The sequence below is a fragment of the Portunus trituberculatus genome, chromosome 20 (assembly GCF_017591435.1).
Source record: "Portunus trituberculatus isolate SZX2019 chromosome 20, ASM1759143v1, whole genome shotgun sequence".
Lineage (NCBI taxonomy): Eukaryota > Metazoa > Arthropoda > Malacostraca > Decapoda > Portunidae > Portunus > Portunus trituberculatus.
Genome location: NC_059274.1, coordinates 10531831 through 10549878, shown reverse-complemented (window position 1 = coordinate 10549878; position 18048 = coordinate 10531831). Strand labels below are relative to the sequence as shown.

The 18048-nt window shown below is 39.3% G+C and overlaps 1 long non-coding RNA gene across 1 annotated transcript; it reads left to right on the top strand.

Moving 5' to 3' along the window:
• The first annotated feature begins 7807 nt into the window (after positions 1–7807).
• On the top strand, positions 7808–9036 carry LOC123506715. Its single transcript, XR_006675494.1, has 2 exons — positions 7808–7934; positions 8715–9036. It is a non-coding gene; the product is annotated as an uncharacterized LOC123506715 (long non-coding RNA).
• The last annotated feature ends 9012 nt before the right edge of the window (positions 9037–18048 follow it).

Below are 18048 nucleotides of genomic sequence, written 5' to 3'. Positions count from 1 at the left end.
GTGATCTACCGAGTCCGAGATTGTAGGCTTGGTTAGTTTTATTTCGTCAATTCAGCTCACTCTCAACAAACAAGTTCTCAATGTGTGTTTCTTCTATGTTTTTCAGTGATAATCAGCGATGGGTGTATACACTCTCTGGCATTACCATTCTCTGCGCAGTCTGTCAAGTCCTTCATGCAGCCTCAGCCGCCACTGAATAATAAAACCATCACCTCGCCTCATCTTTTACTCACGCGGAAATCTTGGACTCGATCGCCTTGTATATATTCATTTTTCTTCCCTCACGGCCTCTCCTAAACTGACGGCGCCTCACAGCCATTCAGCAGCTGGTTTTAGGCTTCACCTTGTTTCCAGCTTACCGTCTTCCTCACCACGGCTCTTAGATAATTCAGAGGTAAAGTTAAACCCTCCGTGCCTGCCCCAGCCTTCTCTGGGACGCTGATGAGAGCATCACCTGCCGCCCGGTGGAATACTCCAGGAGAGGTACTTACGGGGATGTAGGCAGTGCTGCAGACTGAGTGATTCCCCGTGTCCTCTCTTCCCGGTTCCCTTTGTGGTCTCATTTATACAATTGAGCAGCTGCAGCCTGCCCTCTAAAGACAACTTCTACTACTTCCTACACTACACTACAACACCTTACACTTTTACACTCTCTTCAAATCAAAAATTTAATAATGGCTTTACCACGCCCTGCCTCGGAGTCCCCTCTGGGAGGGGACCATAAATGTCCCCAGGTCGGACTGCCCTCTGCTGTCGACCTTGGGTGTCTTGACACTTCATCTAATACTTTCACTATCAATTTCTGCAACATTCGTGGCCTTCGTTCTAATTTTCAATCTGTGGAACACCACCTCTCCTCTACTAAACCTCATCTTCTCTTCCTAACTGAAACACAGTTGTCTGTGACTACTGACAGCAGCCCCTTTTCTGTTCCCTCCTACTTGCTCTATCCTCATTTTCAATCCAAAGCTGGATGTTGCGCATACGTGCGTAACGACACCACTTGCTCTCGTGCCCACAATCTTGAATCTTCAGAATTTTCTACCATCTGGCTAAGACTTCAATGTCACTCTCTAACTAAATTCATCTGTGCTGTATACCTCTCACCTAATTCCTCTGACTATGTAAAATTCTTTGACTATTTGACTTCCAAGGTGGAGCACATCTTATCTCACTTTCCTTTTGCTGAGATCTCCATTTTAGGGATTTCAATGTTCACCACCAGCTTTGGCTTTCATCTTCTTTCACTGACCAACCTGGTGAACAAACCTTCAACTTTGCTATCCTTCATGACCTAGAGCAGCTAGTGCAGTTCCCTACCCGTATTCCTGACCGCCTTGGAGACACGCCCAACATTCTTGATCTTTTCCTAACCTCCAACCCTTCTGCTTACTCTGTTAAACTTTCCTCTCCGTTGGGCTCCTCCGACCACAATCTAATTTCCGTTACCTGTTCTATCACTCCAGTGCAGCCTCAGGACCCGCCTAAGCGGAGGTGCTTCTGGCATTTTAACTCTGCTAAGTGGGAGGAACTAAGGCAGTACTATTCTGATTTCCTTGGGATGATTATTGTTTTCATGTCAGAGATCCTTCTCTTTGTGCCGAGCGCATAACAGAGGTGATTATCTCTGGCATGGAGCTATACATTCCTCATACTTTCTCTAACCCTAAAGCTAAAAAGCCTTGGTTTAACTCTGCTTGTTCTCGTGCTGTCAATGATAGAGAGGCGGCTCACAAACGGTTCCGTAGCCATCCAACTGCTGAAACTCATGCCCTATATATTTCTGCCCGTAATCATGCCAAATCTATTCTCCAACTTACTAAAACTCTTTCATCAATAGAAAATGTCAAAGTCTTTCCAATTCTAACTCCTCTCGAGATTTCTGGCATCTAGCCAATAATATCTCTAACAACTTTACTTCTTCGTCTTTCCCTCCTTTACTTCATCCAGATGGCTCTACAGCTGTCTCTTCTTTTCTAAAGCTGAACTCTTCGCTCAAACCTTTGCTACCAACTCAACTTTGGATGATTCTGGGCATATTCCTCCTACTCCTCCACCCTCTGACTACTTCATCCCTAAAATTAAAATTCTTTATAAAGACGTTTTCCTGGCCCTCTCTGGCCTTGATTCTCGGAAGGCTTACGGTCCGGATGGAGTCCCTCCTGTTGTTCTCAAAACTGTGCTTCCGAACTCGCTCACTGCCTGGTCAAACTCTTTCATCTGTGTCTCTCTACTTCTATTTATCCTTCTTGCTGGAAGTTTGCTCACATTCAACCTGTCCCTAAAAAGGTGACCACTCCAATCCTTCTAACTACCGCCCTATAGCTTTGATTTCCTGCCTTTCTAAAGCCTTTGAGTCTATCCTTAATAGGAAGATAATGAGGCATCTATCAGCTCACAACCTTCTCTCTGATTGCCAGTATGGTTTCCGTAAAGGCAGATCTACTGGTGATCTTCTTACTTTCCTAACTGAATCTTGGTCATCCTCTTTAGGGACTTCGGTGAAACCTTTGCTGTCGGCCTTGACATATCGAAAGCCTTCGATAGAGTCTGGCACAAATCTTTAATTTCTAAACTACCCTCCTACGGATTCTATCCTTCTCTCTGTACCTTCATCTCCAGTTTCCTTTCCGATCGTTCTATTGCTGCTGTAGTAGACGGTCACTGTTCTTCCCTAAAACTATCAACAGTGGTGTTCCACAGGGTTCTGTCCTATCACCCACTCTCTTTCTATTATTCATCAATGATCTCCTAAATCTGACTCAATGCCCTATCCACTCCTATGCTGATGATACCACCTTGCATTATTCAACAGCGTTCAACAGACGCCCAACCCAACAACAATTAAATGACTCAAGGCGAGATGCTATAGGACGCCTAACTTCTGATCTTTCACTTGTTTCTGATTGGGGCAGAGAAAACCTGGTTTTGTTCAATGCCTCAAAAACTCAATTTCTACAACTATCTACTCGACATAACCTTCCAGACAACTATCCTCTCTTCTTCAATAACACTCAACTTCCCTCTCCTCTACATTAAACACACTCGGTCTATCCTTCACTAAAAATCTAAACTGGAAATTTCACATCTCTACTCTTGCTAAATCAGCTTCCAAGAAGTTAGGTGTCCTGTGGCGTCTTCGTCCATTTTTCTCTCCCTCCCAGCTGCTTGCTCTGTACAGGGGCCTTATCCGCCCGTGTATGGAGTATGGCTCTCATGTCTGGGGGATCCACACACAGCTTTACTAAACAAGGTGGAATCTAAAGCTTTTCGTCTTATCAACTCTTCTCCTCTAACTGACTGTCTTGATTCTTTAAGTCACCGCCGCAATGTTGCATCTTTATCTGTCTTCTACCGCTGTTTTCATGCTGTCTGCTCTTCTGAACTTGCTAACTGCATGCCTTCCCCTCCTGCGGCCTCGCTGCACAAGACTCTCTACTTCTTCTCATCCCTATTCTGTCCATCTTCCTAATGCAAGAGTTAACCAGTATCTTCACTCCTTCATTCCCTACACTGGTAAACTCTGGAACTCTCTACCTGTGTCTGTATTTCCACCTGCCTATGACTTAAACTCTTTCAAAAGAGGAGTGTCAAGACACCTCTTACGTTAACTGGACCCTCCTTTTAGATTTTTTTTTGTTTTTTCTTTCTCCTACTTTCCTCTAAACAGGGCCTGGCAACCAGCGGGATTTTTTTTTTTTCCAACACTGTTTTCCCTTGGCCAGTGCCCTTGTAATGTAAAAAAAAAAAAAAAAAAAATTAGAGAAGACATTCACAGAGCCCGAAAGAGGAGCGCCCGCAAAAGGTACATGTGCTCGAAACGACTTCAGTGAGCCCGTCAGGAAAGTTTAGACGTTTGGGTAATTTGCTTGGAGCTTTTCAGGGCGTCTCGTGAAGAAGAGGAGGTTCTGTGATAGAGGGGTGGGGTAAGGCAGGTTAGAGGCAAAGACATGACGGAAGAAGAATGGCAAGGGATACAAGAGGTTCGTGCCATGAGGAAGAGGTAAGAGTTTGGATGAAAAGAAAGGATCACACTTGGAACAGGAAGAACTGAAGGTGAAAGGGTTCACGAGGAAAGAGGAAATGAAGAGAGGAAGTTACGATGAAATATTAGAATCATATGCAAGAGAGAGAGAGAGAGAGAGAGAGAGAGAGAGAGAGAGAGAGAGAGAGAGAGAGAGAGATCTACTGCCAGAAACCTGAAAGTCACGAGCAGGTGTACGTCCACTGGAAAATTTTTGAAATGGTCAGGAATGAAAATTAATATCTTTGCTGTGGAAAGAAAATTCGTGTGGTGCAATTCAGTTTTCAAGTAAAACTCTGGAGTGTGTCTTATAGCAGTTAACTTTACCTTTCTCTCTGCCACAAGAAAGTTCGTGAATTTGAATATCAAGAAACTATGCCTATACATATAAAACGATATTTTTTGCCATGGACACTAAAGCGATATGATGATATATTTTATTATATGTTTAACTTCCTTTATTTCCAGAAGCTGTGTAGAGAAAATTATATTTCCATATCGATTTTGACCTGCAGCTTTTCATATTTTCCAGGAAATTTATTATTTAACTGACGGAGGGAATATCAGACGGGCTTCCATTTCAGTCAGTGACTCACTCACTATTCATTCAGTCAGTCGAGTCAGATAAATAGTCAGCAGTCAGTCACTGTGGCAGGCACGCGGAGAGGTAGCAAGCAAAGAGATCCGGTTAACAGTTTGATGAATTTCAGCTTGAAAATGTTCCAAGTCTGAGCAATAAATCAGTCACCTTTACTGACACGCGGAGAACAGGAGAGAGCGAGAATCATATAGACGACAATATTAGATTTATGGATGATATCACGTGTTGGCAGGAGGACAGGGCGGCAGAAGAGGCTATGCTTGTCCATGTTTTGCCATAAGCCCTGTACCAGAGGGAAACACATTCAAGGAATACGTGTAACCCATTTTTTCCCATCCCTTGCCAAGCTAAGCCGTTTTCTCTTTCTTCAACCCAAAGTTATTTTGATTCGCCCTCTTTTGACAACCTATATAAAAATTATATTTATGTATACTGATATTTACTTCCTTTCCTTATTCTGTGCCTCTCTCTCTCTCTCTCTCTCTCTCTCTCTCTCTCTCTCTCTCTCTCTCTCTCTCTCTCTCTCTCTCTCTCTCTCTCTCTCTACTCAGAAGTATCTTAATCATCTCAGAAATGACATCGTTTTGATGTTATAGTTTGTCATAGCACTGTTCTGAAGACCATAGAAGACCACAGAATATAGTGTACCCTTGTTATTGTCTTCAGAACATAAAGTAAGGGAAAACACAAGAAAACATCAGTCCTACATATAGCAATCTCAGAGGTTTTGCGTCCAGGAACTTAAAGATCTCGATCAAAATTTTTCAATAATTTTGCCTAACATTTGAAGGTGTAGTTCCTTTTTTTATATGCTCACTTCGTCACATTAATGCATTTTACTAGTGTCACTCAGATTTTCCAACTCGTGACGGGTGATTTAGTATACATATAGCTAAAATAGTAAACACACACACACACACACACACACACACACACACACTATGCTATGATCAGTATCTACTACACCTTATGTTATCCACACTTAACATAGTGTTCCTATTTGGATGTGCACATAGCCATTTTTGTTACATAAATTACTAAAAGCCCAAAACAAATTTTTTCGATCTACTTATTTCCTTGGGAAGTTCGATTCTGTAACTGAAATAATTAATCGGGATATTCTTTCAAAATTTCCTTTTATTCAAGAATTTTTCACATGTTATTAGAGATAAGAAAATAGGATAAAAGAGAGTATCTAAATTAGTTTATAATGTATCTCACACTAAAAGTAACGAAGTAAATATAATTTTCAAAACAATATTATTTAAAAACAGTGTGGTTAATTTCGGATCAAAATTGTTTTATTATTTACCTCTTGATTTAAAACTTTATCCTATATCTACTAGATAATGGCTTAAACAGGAAATCAAGAAATACCTATTGCATCAACAAAATGTTAATTACTTTCTTTCATTACATTATTGTTATTATTTTTGGGGTTATCATTATTATCATTGTTAATAATAATAATAATAATAATAATAATAATAATAATATTATCATTATATTTTTATTATTATTATTATTGTTATTATTATTATTATTAATATTATTATTATTACTATTATTGTTATTATTCTTATTAATTTTTTATTGTTATTATTATTATTATTATTATTATTAATATTATTATTATTATTATTATTATAATTACAATTATTATTAGTAGTACTATTACTACTACTACTACTACTATTATTATTATTATTATTATTATTATTATTATAATTACAATTATTATTAGTAGTACTATTACTACTACTACTACTACTATTATTATTATTATTATTATTATTATTATTATTATTATTATTATTATTATTATTATTATTATTATTATTTTTATTTTTATTTTTTTATTATTATTATTATAGAATATACAGTATGTTAGTATCTGGCCAAAAAACATCTCCAATAACTTTACATCTTCGTCTTTCCCTCCTTTATATCATCTTGATGGTACAATGCCATCACATCTGACTCTAAAACAGAACTTATCTTTCAAATCTTTATTAACAACTTCATTCCTACAGTTAAAATTCTTCATAGTGATTTTTTCAATGCCCTCGCTGGCCTAAAGCCTCAGAAGGCTTATGGACCTGATGGGGTCTCCCATATATATCTCAAAAACTATGTTTCCGTGCTTGCACCTTGCCTGGTCAAGCTCTTTCAACTATGCTTATCGTTTTCTTCCTTTCCTTGATGCTAGAAGTTTACCCACATTAAGCCTGTTTCTTAAAAATGTTACCGTTCTAATCCCTCAAACTACCGCCCTATATATTTAATTTCTTCCTTATCTAAAGTTTTTGAATCTATCATCAATAGGAAGATTCTCAAACATTTGTCACTTCACAATCTTCTATCTGATCGCCAGTATGGCTTCCGTCAAGGTCGCTCTACTGGTGACCTTCTTGCGTTCCTGACTGATTATTGGTCATCCTCTTCTAGAGATTTCGGTGAAACTTTTGCTGTCGCGTTAGACATATCAAAAGCTTTTGATAGCGTCTAGCACAAAGCTTGGATTTCAAAACTGCCTTCCTACGGTTTCTATTCTTCTGTCTGCAACATTCTTTCAAGTTTCCTTTCCGACCGTTCTATTGCAGCCGTGGTAAACGACCACTGTTCTCCTAAATCTATTAACAGTGGTGTTCCTCAGCACTGTAAAAAATATGGGGTAAGATAAGGGTAAATTTGTATGAGGCCAAGGTAAACTTGGTGAAATAGGTAAATTGGGTGTATAATTTACCTTTTCCCCATACCTAACCTTTTCTGTAACGGTAAATCTTGTTCATAATTACCCTTTGTAAATTACCTTTTCATTTCCACATTAAGTTTCAATGCATCACTTATTTAGGTATTCTTTTCTTTGTAAAACAGGGTTTGCGTCATAAATATGACATACGAATTGATAATTCCGCAAATTTACATGTTTCTTAAGAAAAATAAAGAAACAGCTATTTAATAAAACGAGTTGGTGGCATTTGGCACGTTTTCACTGCTGCCATGTAGCTGCTGGTGATGGATTTTCGGTGTACGACCTGAAATATATATATATATATATATATATATATATATATATATATATATATATATATATATATATATATATATATATATATATATATATATATATATTCTTTTCGTGTTTATGCGTCGCGGATTCCGCTGCGCGCGTGTCGACCAGCTCTGTGAGGAAGAAGACGCGCGCCATACCCTCAAATCAAGAAGCTCCCGCCTCCCCCGCATGTGTTGGACGTTGTCTGCCCCTTGTGAAGACTTATTCCGCTACACATCGCCCCTGCTCTCTTTGTAAGTACCCTCCTGTGTTTTCCGGGTGCCCTTGCTGTGCTAGGAAACGTTGGCTGTTATATGTGTAGCTTGAAAAACGCATTCAGCATAAAAAGCAAAACAAAACTAGTGAAATAGACAGCGGTTGTGTAATGGACGCGAATTTACCAAGCCTTGTAGGGTTTTGTCCCAGTTACTCTTGAACGCGTCAGGTTACGTTAAGTTAGGTTTAGGTTAGGGTTGGAATAATTAACTTCATGTAGGCATAGTATTCTGGGTTTAGCCATAAGTTTCTCCATAGCATAACTTAAGGTATATTTTTACATTAACACCCAGAACCCTTTTTGAGAAAGGAGTGCATTAATAGACAGTACACACTATTCTAAGACACTTTTCGGCGCAAATGACTCGTTGAGGAGTTATGAGCATAGTTGTGTCCGTCCACTCCGCCAATGGCCCCCACTAGACTCTACTTCCTCTCATTACTTTTCTGCCCAACTCCCTAATGCAAGAGTTAACCAGTATCTTCACTCCTTCATCCCTTTCACTGGTAAATTCTGAAACTCTCTACCTATGTCTGTATTTCCATCTCCTTACGACTTAAGCTTTTTCAAGAAAGGGACACCGAGACACCAGCTCCGCTAATTGGACTTTCGCTTTCTGCAGGGTATGGCCATCGGAGCGGGCTTTTTCTTTCAGATCCTTTTTTTTTTTTTTTTTTTTTTTTGTCCTTGGCCACACCATTGTTACGTAAAAAAAAAAAAGTATACGTACTAATAACAGTTTTTTAACATTCCCCAGATGATCAGGTCTCCATCCCCTACGTTGGTGGCACAGAAGGACATTCAGGTGTTCATCAACGGGGAGCCCATCTTTGTGACAAAGATCACAAAATTTAGTGCAGGGTTTGAAGCCCTTTTTCATTGTTTTTGGGTGTTTAGGCTCCAGTACCCAAAAGAAATAAAAAATACAGTGTTGTTTTTTGAAAAAAAGTAATTTTCAAAGAAAGCCCAAAGGTTCCAGCAACAGTAATGTCATGGGCCAAAAAAATTCAATTGTGTAACCTTACACATCATCATCATCATCCTCATATGTTTACTCAATATTAAATATATATGCTGTATTTATGTTTTGTAATTCCTTTCCTTTAGGATATATATATATATATATATATATATATATATATATATATATATATATATATATATATATATATATATATATATATATATATATATATATATATATATATATATATATATATATATATATATATATACAGTTAAAAGAAAATAAAGACCAATGAGTATTTCATTTCACTGAATGGAAGGGTATATTGAAAAGGGTGCGTGATCTTGAATATACCACAATTGAAAAGTAAATGAGAACCAGTTTTTATCCTATTAAAGGGTAAATGAGATGACCAAGGGGCAGATCATAACCAAATTTTACCCAACAGAAAAGGTTGATGTACCCCTATGTTCCATAGGGGTACATCAGCATTCCAGTTTACCCTGCAAAAGGAGGGAAAAAAAAATCTTGATTTACCCTTTTTGAAAAGGGTAAATGAGGTGACTAAGGGGCAAATCATCACCAAATTTTACCCAACAAAGGGTAAAATATGTCCCATAGGGGTATATCAGCATTTTAGTTTACCCTGCAAAAGGGGGAAAAAATTCTTGATTTACCCTTTTTAAAAAGGGTAAATTACTTTTAATTTACCCATTTTTCCAAAAGGGTAAACTGTGTGCAATTTACCCATTAAAAGGTGTGCTATTTGGGACACTAGTTTTAACCTTTTCTTGCCTTTACTTTACCCATTTTTTCTAACAGTGAGGGGTCTGTTCTGTCACCCACTCTCTTTCTAGTATTCATTAATGATCTTAACAAAGCTTCTTGCCTTATCCACTCCTAAGCTGATGATACCCTACATTTTTCCACGTCTTTTCAGAGATGATTAACCCTTCAGGAAGTCAGCAAATCATGCAGGGACGCCACAGAACGCATGACTTCTGATCTTTCTAAGATTCCTGATTTCGGCAGAGATAACTTAGTAGTGTTCAATGCCTCAAAAACTCAGTTCCTCCATCAACTCAACACAACGTTCCAGACAACTACCCCCTCTTCTTCAATGACACTCAGCTGTCCCCATCTTCTACATTGAATATCCTTGGTCTGTCCTTTACTCATAATCCAAACTGGAAACTTCACATCTCATCTTTTGCTAAAACAGCTTCTATGAAGTGAGGCGTTCTGAGGCGTCTCCGCCAGTTTTTCTCGTCCCTTCAACTGCTAACTCTGTACAAGGGCCTTATCCATCCTTGTATGGAGTACCCTTAATATGTTGGGTGGTGGGGGGGCAGGATTCCACTCACACAGTTTTGTTAGATAGGATGGAATGAAAAGCTTTTCTTCTCACCAACTCCTCTCCTCTGACTGATTCTTTCTGAACGCCGGAATGTTGCATCTCTTTCTATCTTTCATCGCTATTTTCATGCTATCTGTTCTACTGATCTTGCTAACTGCATGCCTTCCCTCCTCCTGTGGCCTGGCTGCACAAGGCCTTTTTCTTCCTCTAACTCCCATTTTGTCCAACTATTTAATGCAAGAGTTAACCAGTACTCCCAATCATACATATTTTTTTCTGGAACTCCCTGCCTGCTTCTGTATTTCGACCTTCCTACGACTTGACCTCCTTAAAGTGGAAGGTTTTAAGACATTTGTCCCTGAATTTGAATAACTTATATGATCTTTAGGGGAACTGGTAATTCTGTGGGCTTTTTTCATTTTTTTTTTTCATTTTTTTTTTTTTTTTTGCCCTAGGCCAGTTATCCCTCCTGCATATGAAAATATGTTACTACTTCCTTCAATTCATTATACATTCATACATAGTTTTATAATAATAATTTATCTTATCTCCTTGCAAAAATATAGTTTAAACAAATCCTATTGGTATCTGTGATTTCGTAAATTATTTAAAACTGTTGATCATGAAGCTTCGGCTCGATGGACTGGGGCTCTATAGAGTCATATGTGCATTTGAATATGTATAACTTCTCTATACCTTGTCTTACGGCAGTAGATGTATTTACTTACTTACTTGCTTTCCTACTTATTAATTGATAAATTACACACACACACTCACAAAAAGAAAAAAATAAATAAATAGAAAAATGTTGACAAAAGCACGAACACTCTTTACTCATGCAAATGCGTTTGAAGTAAAACTAGGAATATCCGTTGGCGCAAAGGAAACCCCAGACAGGCCCATAATCTCGCCTACTGAAAGAAAATGTGTGTGAATGGGAGAAGTTGAATAAACGAGGAAGCGAGAGGAGATAATAAGACAGACAGCAAGTCTGATTAAACTGTATTTCTCCAACGCCTCGGTGAGATTAAGACAAAAGATGATTTCCTGCAATTAAGAGAGAGAGAGAGAGAGAGAGAGAGTTTGTGACAAAGATTGCTGCATTTCCTCTCTCTCTCTCTCTCTCTCTCTCTCTCTCTCTCTCTCTCTCTCTCTCTCTCTCTCTCTCTCTCTCTCTCCAGTCCTTCTACCTTCGCGTCCCATGGCAAATAAAAGAACATGTGCATCAAAAATGAATAATAAAAAATGAAGAGAAGGGAGTAATTGTGCGTACAATAACGTGTGTGTGTGTGTGTGTGTGTGTATGTCTGCGTTCAGTCGGTCTTTCAGCGAATCATTTACATAGTTCGTCTTTGTGTCTTTGTCTCCTTTCTTTGTGTGCATCTATAATGTCTTCCATGTATGTATGTTTGGATGTATGTGTTTTATGTATACATACAATGTTCTCCTTAGGTGTATCATTTACATAGGCCTGAATCTACTTGAAGGTTTACTGTGTGTTACACGTTTGTTTTCGCTACATCCTGGTCGGGAGAGAGAGAGAGAGAGAGAGAGAGACGGAATTGGGGCATGATAGTTCTCACTTCTTTTCACTTTATCTACACTGAAGAGAACCTACTGTTTCTCTTCTTTCCTCCTCCTCTTTCTCCTCCTCCTCCTCCTCCTCCTCCTCTTCTTCTTATTCTGGTCTGTCTTGCCCTCCTTCCCACCTTTGTTCTCTTCTTCATCTTCAAAGGTAGTCGTGTCTATTAGGCTTATATTTTGATATATTTTGTTCGTATTTCTAGATGTGACACACCCCCACCCACCCACCCACACACACACACACACTCGCTCTCTCTCTCTCTCTCTCTCTCTCTCTCTCTCTCTCTCTCTCTCTCTCTCTCTCTCTCTCTCTCTCTCTCTCTCTCTCTCTCTCTCTCTCTCTCTCTCTCTCTCTCTTGGTAGTTCCATAATCCTAATCCCCTTCTCCACAAATATGTAAGGTAACCTGACCTGTCATTACATGAACTAACCTAACGTTACCTAAATCGATAAATTCTAAACTTAGGTTTGTCTTGTCTCAGTATTTCCTTGCATTCATCTCGCCGAGAGAACGTGGCGAACTCTTCGTGTTATTGCTGGAATTCCATCTTTCTTTTTTTTTTTTTTCCATCAATTCGGCCAATACCTGCTGTGCGAAAAGATAGAATTGATACATGCAAATAATTGAGGTGAATTTTCACTTTCACGGTTTTATTTGTAAATGCGCCTCTACATATTTTACATCCTGGTGTTACTGTTCGAATTATTATTTCAATCGGTTTGGTAAAGCATTAATGTTCGAGGGAATAAAACAGGCACACATGCATTTGTATTTAAGGTAGATATTTACTTTCAAAAGGTTGATTGTAAATACGCCTTTATACTTTCATATAACGCATGCAGATATTGAGGTATTGTTACTTTCAAATTTTCAATTATAAAAGTGCAGAGACCACAATTCCATCTGTAATCACCTTTTGATGAAATAGTTTTATCTCTTTAGATATCTCTTCTACCTGTTCATCTGTCTTAATATGTCACCTTCCCCTCTTCTATCTACTCTGCTCATTTTTTTCCCCTTTCTTATCTAAACGACCTCAATACTTTCTTCTAACTCTACAGTTTTCTCTCTTGTCTATTTTTTTCTTGAGACAAAAAACAAAAAGACGTTCTTAATGTCCCTTATCTTGAGAATAGATGGAAGCTGGTTAAAGATGATTTTCTTTTAACAAAGGCTGAATTGACAGGGAAGTCCTGTGATAGTTCTGCATCAGTCACCAATTTAGTCTTGATAATAGAGGCAGTAATAGCAGTAGTAGTAAAAGTAGTAGTAGTAGTAGTAGTAGTAGTAGTAGTAGTAGTAGTAGTAGTAGTAGTAGTAGTAGTAGCAACAGCAGTAGTAATAGTAGTAGTAATCGTAGTGGTAGTAAAAGTAGTGGTAGTAATTAGCAGCAGCAGTAGCAGCAGCAATAGTAGTAATAGCAGAAGCGGTAGTAAAAGGAGTGCATAAAGGAACGAAAGATATAAAAAGAGAATAGAATATATTAAAAGTACACAAATAGCTGAAAAAAAAAATCAAAGTAAAAGTGAGAAGATGCTGCCATATTACTTATCTAGGTAGGAAACAAAGGACAGGTGGACTCTAACGAAGGACAGGTAAAACTGAGGCGTGTCACATGTTAGATGGAGGAGGAGAACAAGTACTCGGAGGAGGAGGAGGAGGAGGAGGAGGAGAAGGAGAAGGAGGAATCTTCAAAGGCAAGAGTACTAAAGAACTGAACTTTAATGGTGTACATAGATCCTCCTAGAAATTTCACATTTTCCTTGTTTCCATCTTCCATTTTTTCTCTTCTTCCTCATTCCTTCTCTTCCCTTCCTGACGTCTCCTTCCATTTCTCCCTCCTTCTATCCCTTCCTCCCTTCAGGACAACGTAAGTAAATTCTCTTTGAAGTAGAGGCAATAAGAGTGCTAAGACTAGTCCTGGAAATGGGGTATAGTGGTAAAAGAGGAAGTGGAAGAGAAGGAAGAGGAAGCCACTCTGCTGCGAGGTGGAGGTTGGAAGAGAGGCAGCCCGGTGGGAGGGAGAAGGGCAGGGGGAAGTGACAGGGAGATGTGGGTGTACAGAGTATTGTGTTGGGACAAGAGAAAGGTAGTGAGGCTTTTAGTACACATTCTCTCTCTCTCTCTCTCTCTCTCTCTCTCTCTCTCTCTCTCTCTCTCTCTCTCTCTCTGTGTGTGTGTGTGTGTGTGTGTGTGTGTGTGTGTGTGTGTGTGTGTGTGTGTGTGTGTGTGTGTGTAATTCACCTCGGTTGTCTGCTGGTCACCCAGCCAGTCTTCCCCATTACGGAGCGAGCTCAGAGCTCATAGACCGAACTTCGGGTAGGACTAAAACCACATCAACACACAACACACACCGGGAAAGCGAGGCCATAACCCCTCGAGTTACATCCCGTACCTATTTACTGCTAGGTGAACAGGGGCCACACATTAAGAGGCTTGCCCATTTGCCTCGCCGCTTACCGGACTCGAACCCGGCCCTCTCGATTGTGAGTCGAGTGTGCTAACCACTGTGTGTGTGTGTAATTCACCACGGTCTTCTGCTGGTCCCCCAGCCAGTCTTCCCCATTACGAAGCGAGCTCAGAGCTCATAGACCGATCTTCGGGTAGGACTGAGACCACAACACCCTCCACACACCGGGAAAGCGAGGCCTCAACCCCTCGAGTTACATCCCGTATTTATTTACTGCTAGGTGAACAGGGGCCACATATTAAGAGGCTTGCCCAGTTGCCTCGCCGCGCCGGGACTCGAACCCGGCCCTCTCGATTTTGAGTCGAGCGTGCTAACCACAACACTACGCGTGTGTGTGTGTGTGTGTGTGTGTGTGTGTGTGTGTGTGTGTGGGTTTGTACGTAATTGTGTAATATTTATTAATAAAATAACTATTGCGACGTGATTGTCGTTCTCCTCTCCTCCTCCTTCTCCTCCTCCTCCTCCTCCTCCTCCCTGGTCTCGTTCCCGTTCTTCATTCTCACTCCTCTTTATACTCGTACTTGTTTCCCTCATATTCCTTTTTGACGTCTTCTTCCTATAACAATAACACAGCTCTTATTGAAGGCTCAATATTCTATTTATATTGTTTATTAGGTGAGCTCTGTATGTACGAACAAACTTGTCAACCAAAGTGTGTCTAACACAGATATCTTCTTCGTCCACAAGTCGCATTTCAGTCAATAGAACATTTTACGATCGAGAACTGTAAGTGCGGCATCGATTAGTTTCATCAAAAAGATTTGGTTAAATATTTTACGCCTGCAATAGCGACTACCTGTGTCAATATCCATCACTCACACAACTCACACTGCGGTCACTGCTATAAATTTTTGCTGGTTTTCTGTGTGTATTTCTCTCACCCGTTACAGCAGGAGTATTGTTTTGCTCCTCTTCCTCTGCACAAGTAAATGTTTCCTCTGATGAGTTGCATTGCATTCTCATTATGTATTTTTAAGGTATTTGGTAAATGTAGCAACCAGATTTGTGATGTGGTACAGAAGTCTTCTTCTTTTTCTCTGACTTATAAAAATGGAAAATGCGTATGTTGTTTAATCAGTTATTGCGTTTCCATGTTATTTTCTGATGAACGTGTCTTTAAAAAGGGAAAGGAGAGAGGAACCTTCTCCTTTACTGGCTTGTCTCTTTTTCATTTATGATAAAGCCAGTCAGGCAGGTTACATTATAATACTAGTAAGAGTTCTGTTGTCCCAGTTTTCTCTGTTTCTCACCTTTTGTTGCTCCATTTCTTCTTTCTCAGTCTTACATCTGCGTTATCCACACTTTTCATTCCTTTTCTTTCACATTCTGCTTCCCCAGCTCTCCCTTTCCATCCCTCCTCTGTCTCTCCCTCCGCTTTCAATCCCTCTTTATTTCCTATTCCTTCTTTCCCTTCTCTATCTCTCGTGCATCCCATCACAGAATGCATTTTACAATCTGTACATGTTGTTTTTTCTTTAATCAATAAAATATCAATCAGAATTACCAGACAGAGCAGACTACATAAAATTGTTATGTTACATCATGCACTGTTTTTTTTTTTTTTTTTTGTCATATGAACCTTTTGTTTTTTTCGTATTTTATACTATATTTTTTGTAAGTGTCGATAGCAGATAGATGGAAACAGACGTCGATTGAAATATCTTCATATCAGAACGTTTTGGCACTTCCTCTCGTTTCCAATGCAATTATATGATGTATAATTATATTTCCACGTGAGAGAGGACCTGCTGTGTTGCTGCTTTATCCATTTGTTCAACACATGTAAGAATTATTTTATCTTTTCTGCTTTCCTGTTTTCCTTCTTCCTTTTTTTCACTGACTAACACACACGTGTACGTACATGTTTGAAACGCTACCGTTGTGAAATGTATGAGAAAATAGGGCTTTCATGGGAATAGAATAATCCAGTACATTCTTGCATGGTGGTAGTGATGATTAGTTGGATCGTTCTAGTATAAAAAAAAGTAATGATGCTCCTCAGGGAGATCTAGGAAGGAACAATTAACTAAAGCATATCCTGGACTCTATTCTAAAGCTCTTCGGCAGTTTTTCTTTTTTTGTTATAGTAAGTTATAGTGAAGGTTATTATAGTTTTCACTGAAGTTTTCATGCTAAGTAAAATTTAACAATAATTCTGCAAAATCAATGCGAAAAATGTAGGCGAAAACTCATTTCAGTGGTCTATAGAAATATACACATTCAGGTCACAAAGTATTTTTTATTAATGGTCTTTCTTCGAAAGCTAAGACTGCACTAAGACGGAAGACATGATCACGGTAGGTGTCTAATAACATGATAAAGTAAGACGCTTTGCAAAGTTATGCCCACTGTTCTTTGATGAAAATGTGCTCAAGTCTGTTGCAACTTAATTTATGCATCACTTTTCTTCGATCTATTTCTCAGCATCGCAGAACAATCGATAAAGATGCTAAGTTTATGAGAGGTAAGGTCGGGCGGTGTTGCCCAAATGCCAGTCTTGTGTGCCAGAAAGAAAAAGTGGAGCCATGATAAAGACAAAGGAGACAGAGCTAAGCAAGGCGCAACAATTCAGTTACTAAGAGTCCTCCCTCACTATTTTTATTTCATATCCAAATAGCATCTTTATCCCCTTTATCTCGTATGCTTCCCCTTTTACTCTCCTTTCTCTCCCTTCGTTACATATCTCCTTCATTTATTCATTTCTCTTTTTCGTTTGTGTTTTCATTTCCCTTGCTTCTCACCCTTATCTTTCTCTTATTTCCATTTATCACATTTTCTCCCCTCTCAGCTGTTCCCACTACTGCCCTCCTACCCTCCTATCATTCTGTGTTGCAACCCCTTCCTTTAAAGTTTTCGACTTTCCTCCTTCCCTCTCTCGCTTCCTTCTTTCCTCTCTTCAAATACACTCCTTCCCTCCTCCCACCCAGCCTCCCTAACTCCTCACTTTCCTTCCTTCTGTATCACTGCATGTCTTACTGTACTCTGTATTACGACCAGCATCATTCTCTCTCTCTCTCTCTCTCTCTCTCTCTCTCTCTCTCTCTCTCTCTCTCTCTCTCTCTCTCTCTCTCTCTCTCTCTCTCTCTCTCTCTCTCTCTCTCTCTCTCTCTCTCTCTCTCTCTTTACATTATAGGATTTTGTTATACACAATGAAGCAGGTTTATTATTTTTTGCTCGTTATTTCTTTCTGGTCCTTCATTTTTTTTTTTCTTTTTCAATATCACGTTAAGATTTCATGGTGGGGCTTCTCAACACCAGAGAGATGAAGAAAAGGAAGAAATGAAGGAAAAGAAAGGTAAAGGGAAGAGAAACTACATCCAATATAGGAAGGAAAATGGTGTTTCAGAATGGTGTTCCAGAATTTGATAGGCGACGGACATTTTCGCGTGGTCAGAATCTCGTCCAGCAGGAGTCAAGTGCATAAAGGCAGAGTAAAGACGCGGAGGAGTTGAGGAGTTGACTTAAAAAGTGTGGAATATCTGGCGGTTCTGGTGAGGGAAAGATTTTGCTTGTCGCGACGATGATGGTGATGGCGACGTCTGGTAGCGATGAGGAGGAAAGGATGAACTAGAAGAATGGATTGTTACGGGATTTTTGTGGTTGTGGTGTTGCTTATGCAGGTAGTGGTAATGGTAGTAGTAGCGTGGGTGGTAGGGAAAAACAAGGTGATGCAGTAGTACCAGTAGTAGTAGTAGTAGTAGTAGCAGTAGTA